Source organism: Theropithecus gelada, chromosome 17, assembly GCF_003255815.1.
Source record: "Theropithecus gelada isolate Dixy chromosome 17, Tgel_1.0, whole genome shotgun sequence".
NCBI classification, from domain to species: Eukaryota; Metazoa; Chordata; class Mammalia; order Primates; family Cercopithecidae; genus Theropithecus; species Theropithecus gelada.
This window is the reverse complement of record NC_037685.1, coordinates 49,479,507-49,488,413: the sequence shown is the minus strand read 5'-3', so window position 1 is coordinate 49,488,413 and position 8,907 is coordinate 49,479,507.

Here is an 8,907-nt window from a genome sequence, read left to right as displayed (position 1 = left end):
AAAAAAAAAAAAAAAAAAAAAAAAGAGCGAGATCCTGTCTCTATTTATTATTTAAAAAAAACATTTTGGCTGGGCGCAGTGGCTCAAGCCTGTAATCCCATCACTTTGGGAGGCCGAGACGGGTGGATCACGAGGTCAGGAGATCGAGACCATCCTGGCTAACACGGTGAAACCCCGTCTCTGTTAAAAAAAAAAAAAAAAAAACTAGGCGGGCGTGGCGGCGGGCGCCTGTAGTCCCAGCTACTCGGGAGGCTGAGGCAGGAGAATGGCGTGAACCCGGGAGGCGGAGCTTGCAGTGAGCCGAGATCGCGCCACTCACTCCAGCCTGGGCGACAGAGCGAGACTCCGTCTCAAAAAAAAAAAAAAAAAAAAAAAATTTTAAGTTACAATATTACAGTAGGTAATGGTAAAGAACAAGTAGGGGATGTGGAAAATATAATTGGAGAAATCTTCCAGAATATATAGAGCAGAAATAAGAGAAAATATAAAAGATAAGTTAAATAAAAAAGAATTATTATTATTATTATTATTGGCTTCTGATAACAGTAGATTAGGTAATGCAGATCAGGTCTCCAACTCCCCGGCTGGATGAAATATAAAACAACATCCACTCGAAGCCTTGAGAGAGGCCTAAAGAATTATGGGACCAACCTGGAAGAAATAAAAAAAAAACCAACAAAACATAAAATATATATGAAACAGTAAATAACCGGGTAACACAGCAAGCCCTGAAAGAAAGAAAATAGGAATTAAACAAGAAAATAGGAACAGGAATTCCAGAAGGAATAATTTTTTTTTTAATGCAGGAGAATAAACAATTTCAGACATGCAAGAAACTGAACCACCCAGCAATCATCTATTCTGAATTAACAGATGTAACTGGGAAAGTCGATCGTATGATTTGGGTCATTCTTGTCATGCCCAACTAACCCAGAGTCAAGAAGCCCGGGGTGGGCAGCTCTAAGCACACATGACATTGTTCCAAGAACTGAACTCTTCTCACGCCTGACAGCTGAACTTCTGCTGTAACCTGAAACCAGTTTTACCTAAGAGCCTCCGAAACAACACGCTACCCCTCTAAGACTAGTTTTACCCACTTCTGTCGCTCACCAATCTACCCAAAGCCAGCTCCCCAAAGCTTAACTAGTGACAATAATCAAAGGTAATACATAGCATTTCTCCTTTTCATAAAATCTCCAACCTCAGCTTTATTCTTCGGACATACCAAAGACCATCTGGTCTGCGTGTATGCCCCAAATTGCAATTCCCATATCCCAAATAAAATGTTGAATTTAGAGATTTTTCTCTACCTGTTTTATCTGACTTTATCATACACAGCGTCATCAGTCAACTCCAAAGCTGACTCACCTCAGGAAGAATTACTGGTTCTTGGAACAGCGGCGTGAGGTACCCACAGTGGAGCCTTTTGAACCCTGCTGCATCTGCACGTGGCCTCTTCTCCCCCGCGATTTTGTTTGAGTTCCGTTTTCTTCGTGATTTGCTTGAGAAGGTTTGTCCCACTCCTGTTTGAAAGATCTCCTGTTGGGGAAAGTTATTTTCTTCCTTGACCTAAGCTCCAAAGTTTGGATGAGGGGGTTTTCTCCTTCATTTGGAGAAGGCCTATCGTCCTTCCTGGGAAGTACATACTTTATTTTCCATCTGCACTTGCATTTATTTGGCCTCTGCATATTCAGTGCTTGCATTTAATTGGCTTTGTGTATTTGGCATTAAACTAGAGCACCCATAAAATGAGCTCTCAAAGTGCAAAGGCATGCCAAGATATTTTCTGAGGTTCCAGCTGGTAACATGTTCAAACATTATAGGGATCATTCAAACAGTCTGTTGTTCTTAAAATTAAACTAAAAGACTATGGCTATATGATCATACGCTACAAATAGGATATGCATATTTCATTGATATCTTGAGGCTAAAAAAAATTATTCAGGACTCAAAGATTCCCTTGCTACAAAATACTATCAAAGCTAGCTGAGGCTCTTTCCAGAGCTGTCTTTTTCCCCTCTTATAATTCCTCCTCTTAGAGAATTTACCTTCTCTAAGCTAAAAGCTTTTCTTTTTTTTTTTTTTTCCAAAATTCCTCATTATTCTGGCATATTGACTATTTAAGTAAAAACACTTAAAAATCTGCAGATATAAAAGAAAATCATTTTGACCTTCATGCTGTTTCTTAAAAGCAAAAGATGAAATTCCCTTCTAAAAGACACCTTCCCTACACTAACATGATTGTCAACATTCTTATCTTCAAGGACAGGGAATTTACTCCAAGAAAACACTGTACAAACCTTGTTAGAATTAATCTTATCTTGTGGGCCTCCTTACACAACTCAGTCACATTTTCTCAGTTAACTCTTCTTTCTCCGATTCGGTATATTGGTAACTGACTCAAACTGCTTTACCTAAATTTGGTCACAGCCTTTATAAGATTGCCTATTTTGAAAAATCTTAAACTGAGAATCAATTGAGACCAGGAGTTTCAGACCAGTCTGGGCAACATAGCAAGTCCTCCCTTCTATAAAAAAATAAATAAATAAAAATAAAAATCTTAACATTTAGCCTTATCTCATTTTGTTAGAAAAATAATTTGGATCCAATTGTCTTTTATAAACTGATAAGCTTATATGTTTTACTGTCTCACAATTAAAATTCTAAAATAAAAACTACAAAATCTTCATGTGTGTTTAGACATGTTTATGCATATATATGTATTATATTGCATGTTGTGTCTATGTAATAAAATATGGGTCAGATGCAGTAGCTCATGCCTGTAATCCCAACACTTTGGGAGGCCAAGGTGGAAAGATGGCTTGAGCCCAGGAGTTCAAGAGCAGCCTGGGCAAGATCTCTACAAAAATTGTTTTTAAATACCTGGGCATGGTGGCGTTTGCCTGTAGTCCCAGCAACTTGGGAGGATGAGGCAGGAGGATCACTTGAGCACAGGAGTTCAAGGTTGCAGTGAGCTGTGATCATGCCACTGTACTCAAGCCTGGGCAAGAGAGGGAGACCTTGTCTTTATAATTAATTAATTAATAAAAATCTGTTGTCAGAAATGTCTCAAGAAATGTTATTCTGATTAGTTTAAGGAAATGAGCACTCATATAAAACATATAGTAATTAACCCAAATGGTTTTCTTTTTTTTTCATTCATGTGACTTAAGTAAATATTTGATAGATTAATTGGTTTTAAAATTGTCAGTAAAATAAGATTAGAAATGTCTTCAAAATTGTCAACATACATTTTTTGCTTGGGTTTATTAATCAGACAGTTTTACATTTGCCTCTACTAGGTGTTTTAAGGACAAAAAGCTATAAACTCAGCCTAAAATAAATGGTCTTTGTTTATATAATTATTTAATAAGTAAGATTAATTTAATATTGTTGATATGATTAAAATGGCTGCAGTTGTCAACAGGATACCCTTAATTTTTTTTTTTTTTTTTTTTTTTTTTTGAGACGGAGTCTCGCTCTGTCTCCCAGGCTGGAGTGCAGTGGCCGGATCTCAGCTCACTGCAAGCTCCACCTCCCGGGTTCACACCATTCTCCTGCCTCAGCCTCCCGAGTAGCTGGGACTACAGGCGCCGCCACCTCACCCGGCTAGTTTTTTTGTATTTTTTAGTAGAGACGGGGTTTCACCGGGTTAGCCAGGATGGTCTCGATCTCCTGACCTCGTGATCCGCCTGCCTCGGCCTCCCAAAGTGCTGGGATTGCAGGCTTGAGCCACCACGCCCGGCCTGGATACCCTTATTTTTAATCTTAAGGTTTTTATCTAGGTAAACACCTGATATTAACAGGTAATCTAGGTGTAACTGTAAAAAAATAAAGAAATTAGATAACTATAAATAAAAATAAATAGTTATAAATAAACTTTTCATGTAAATGTTAAAATTATGTTATATGAATTAAATAATACTCATTAAATATCTGGATTATAGCTAAACAAGATTTTTTAAAATAGAAACAAATTGCTAAAGAAACATAACGTCATTTTTGGCTTCTTAAATTTTATAAAAAGAGTAAATATATTTAGATCTGTTAATTAAAATATGAATTTAGGAAAAAATAATTTTGCATGAGAATTTTATGTAGTAAATCTTTGTCCTATGACAAAATAATTTGTTGTTTAAAAATAAAATTATGGGAACAAGACTGGAAGTTTTAAGAAAATGATAAATAGTCTAAACAAGTCAGAGGATTTATAAAAGATGGGCCTAATGAAGTAAGTTACATGTATAATCAGGTTGTCTGGGATTGGAAATAAATTATTTTTCTAAAAATTAAACATTGGTGTCAGTGGTACAGTGACACAGGACCAGAGTCTAAACCTCTATATTTAAAATGAAAGTTTTCTTAAAGTATTGATCTGCTCTGAATTAAATTTCAAGAGATTTTGATTTTTAATTTTAAAAATCTGTTTCTTTAACAGCCATCTGCTTTTTGAGATTAATTTCCCTAGTTTTAGATTTAAAAGGCTGTCCTCTTCATTTAACATAATTTTTTCATGAGCTAGGGTTTTGTTTTTGAAATTTTTCAAATTTGTATCTCAGAAGTCTAACTTTTGCTGTATTTGCTGCACATAATTTGCAGTCACACATCATTGCCTCCAACTTACTCTCCTCTTGAAAAGTCCTAGGATTATAACTCTTTCCTTCAACTTTCTTGCCAACTCCTGTAACTTTTCCCCCTCTGTTCTAACTCTGTTGCTATGGCCTGACACTGAAATGTTTATCCTGAAGACCCAGAAAAGCAATGTTTTGTTTAGCATAACTTGATTCTGTACTCCTGGCTTTTCTTGATATGTCTGAATTGTTCCATTCAACCAAGAAACTTCTCATGCTGTTACTAAAAGCCTTATATTCCTCTGCTTAAGCTGCTGGTTTTCTTGTTTACATTCCTGCATGATATAGTGTACGCTCATAATCTTGGACACATTTTTCCTCTGTCTAATTAAATTCAAGTTCCCTTTTTTTTTTTTTTTTAGTCAAGTTTGACTTCCAGGTTATCTAAATGAGCTTTCCACAAGGAGAAATCATCACACTGTACGAGGTTCTTTGTCTTTTTGGTAGCTGACCTAAGAAACAAAGACTTTATGCTTTACCAAAATAATTTCCTGTGTTGCCTTTAGTAGGTTTTTGATTACTTAGGAAAAGTAAGCTTGGAAGGGTTAATATTTTTACATTCATGTAACTTTCCATATTGCTTTTGAAGTCTTTCAATTGTCACTCTGGTTAAATGAATGACTATTATTTTATAGTGACCTCTGATTCTGTTTTGATCAAGTGTTTTGAGCCTTTTTTTTTTTTTTTTTTTTCCTTTTTGAGACAGTGTCCCACTTTGTCGCCCAGGCCAGAGTGCAATGGCACAATCATGGCTCAATGTAGCCTCAAATTCCTGGGCTCAAGTGATCCTCCCACTTCGGCCTCCCTAGTAGCTGGGACCACAGGTATGTACCACCACACCAGGCTAATTTTTTAGTTACTTGTAGAGACAGGGTTTCATTATGTTGCCCCAGCTGGTCTCAAACTCCTAGGCTCAAGTGATCTGCCCGCCTTGGCCTCCCAAAATGCTTGGATTATAGGCGTGAGCCACTACACATGACCTGTTTTGCACCTTTTGACATCTTTGACAAATGTCCCTAATATCAAATGCTAAATTAAGGTTTTTTTCACCTTGAATTAACTCTGATATTTTCCAGTCAGACCTGTGGAAAGCTTCAAAAGATATACTTCTCATCTTCTAGAGATATTAAATGATTAGGCTTATTTGGGAAATTGTGTGAAAAACATTGTCAAATGATAAATGATACTAGATCTTTTAGTTACATTTATGGGTATGCTATTTATATGTGTCTAAAATTATATAGTCATAGAAATCTAATATGCTATCAGTCAGAATTCTGGTTATCTTAAAATACTATATGTAATAGAAATAACTAAATTTCCTTGTTGATTATAAATGTTTAGCAGATTTTTAACCATGACTACTCTAAGTTTTTGTCATCCACAGTTATTCTTTAAAATTCTTCTCGGCCAGGCGAGGTGGCTCACACCTGTAATCCCAGCACTTTGGGAGGCCAATGTGGGCGGATCACCTGAGGTCAGGAGTTCAAGACCAACCTGGCCAACATGGCAAAACCCCATCTCTACTAAAAATAGAAAAGTTAGCCAGGTGTGGTGGCACACACCTGCAATCCCAGCTACTCAAGAGGCTGAGGCTGGAGAATCGCTTGAACCCAGGAGGCAAAGGTTGCAGTGAACTGATATCATGCTGCTGCACTCTAGCCTGGGAGACAGAGCAAGACTCTGTCTCAAAAAAAATAAAATAATACAATTCTTCTCAAAAAATATTTATAATCAGATTCGTGGAAAAGACTCCAGCAAGTACTGTTAAATATAGGTTTCTGACACACCTAAGATGAGGATTTCCAGAACTTTAATAAAGAGACGGAGAACTCACGGAACTTTAATAAAGAGATGGAGAACTCACGGAACTTTAATAAAGAGATGGAGAACTCACGGAACTTTAATAAAGAGACGGAGAACTCACGAAACGACTAATGGAGATCAAGCAGAACAAAAGTTGACTACGTGGGATTGAATAACTGATGAAGATAATGCTTTTATGACTGTTATTTGAAACATTGTTCTCTACTTAAATGTTTTCATTTACGGATTTAAGAAAATTTTCTCTCTTAAACCATCTATAATTTATAGCAATTTGGTGAAGTATTGATATGATTTGGCTGTGTCCCCACTCGAATTTCATCTTGAATTTTAGTTTCCATAATCCCCACATGTCATGGGAGGGACCCAGTGGAAGGTAATTGAATCATGGGGGCAGTTACCCTCATGCTGTTCTCATGATAGTGAGTTATCACAAGATCTGATGGTTTTATAAGGGGCTTCTTCCCCACTTCGCTCTGCGCTTCTTCTTGCCACCACATAAAGAAGGGTGTGTTTGTTTCCCCTTCGCCATGATTGTGTTTTCTGAGGCCTCCCCAGCCATGCTGAACTGCGAGTCAATTAAACCTCTTTCTTTTATAAATTACCCCGTCTCAGGCATGTCTTTATTAGCAGCATGAGAATGGACTAATACAGTAAATTGGTGCTGGGTAGTGGGGCACTGCTACAAAGATACCCGAAAATATGGAAATGACTTCGAAACTGGGTAACAGGCAGAGGCTGGAACAGTTTGGACGGCTCAGATGAAGAAAAGAAGATATGGAAAAGTTTAGAACTTCCTAGAGACTTGATGGGTGGCTTTGACCAAAATGCTGATAGTGATATGGCAATAAAGTCCAGACTAAGGTGGTCTCTAATGGAGATGAGGAACTTTTTCGGAACTGAAATAAAGGTGACTCATGTTTGAGCAAAGAGACTGGCAGCATTTTGCCCCTGCCATAGAGATCTGTGGAACTTTCAACTTGAGAGAGATGATTTAGGGTATCTGGCAGAAGAAATTCCTAAGCAGCAAAGCACCCAAAAGGAAGCAGAGCATAAAAGTTTGGAAAATTTGCAGCCTGATGATGTGCTGGAAAAGAAAAACCGATTTTCTGGGGCGAAATTCAAGCCAGCTGCAGAAATTTGCATAAGTAATGAGGAGCTGAATGTTAATCACCAAGACAATGCGGAAAATGCTTCCATGGCATGTCAGAGACATTCACAGCAGTCCCTCTCATCACAGGCCTCAAGGCCTAGGAGGGAAAAATGGTTTCATGGGCTGGGCCCAGGGCCCGTCTGCTCTGTGCAGCCTAGGGACTTGGTGCCCTGAGTCCCAGCTGCTTCAGCTCCTGCCGTGGCTAAAAGGGGACAATGTACAGCTTGAGCCATTGCTTCAGAGGATGTAAGCTCCAAGCCTGAGTGGCTCACATATGGTGTTGGGCCTGTGGATACACAAAAGTCAAGAACTGAGGTTTGGGAACCTCCACCTAGATGTCAGAGGATGTATGGAGACACCTTAATGTCCAGGCAGAAGTTTGCTGCAGGAGTGGAGCTCTCATAGAGAACCTCTGCTAGAGCAGTGCAGACGGGAAATGTGAAGCTGGAGCCCCCACACAGAGTCCCCACTGGGGCACTGCCTAATGGAGCTGTGAGAAGAGGGCCACTGTCCTCCAGACCCCGGAATAGTAGATCCACCAACAGTTTGCACCATGCACCTGGAAAAGCCACAGACACTCAACATCAGCTCATGAAAGCAGCTAGGAGGGGAGCTGTACCCTGTGAAGCCACCGAGGCAGAGTCACCCAAGGCCATTGGAGCCTACCTCTTGCATCAGCGGGGTCTGGATATGAGACATGGAATCAAAGGAGATCATTTTGGACTTTAAGGTTTAATGACTGCCCAATTAGATTTCAGACTTGCATGGGGCCTATAGCCCCTTTGTTTTGGCCAATTTCTCCCTTTGGAATGGATGTATCTTCCTAATGCGTATACCCTCATTGTGTCTAGGAAGTAACTAAATTGCTTTTGATTTTACAAGCTCATAGGTAGAAGGGACATGCCTTGTCTTAGATGAGACTGGACTTGGACTTTTGGGGTAATGCTGGAATGAGCTAAGACTTTGGGGGACTGTTGGAAAGGCATGATTGTGTTTTGAAATGTGAGGACATGAGATTTGGGAGGGGCAAGGAGCAGAATGATATGGTTTGGCTATGTCCCCACCCAAATCTCATCTTGTAGTTCCCATAATTCCCATGTGTAGTGGGAGGGACCTGCTGAGAGGTAATTGAATCATGAGGGTTGTTACCCTCATGCTGTTTTTGTGAAAGTGAGTGAGTTCTCATGAGCTCTGATGGTTTTTATAAGGGGCTTTCCCCCAACCTGGGCTCTGCATTTCTCCATCCTGCTAGAAGGGCATGTTTGCTTCCCCTTCTGTCATGATTGTAAGTTTCCTGAG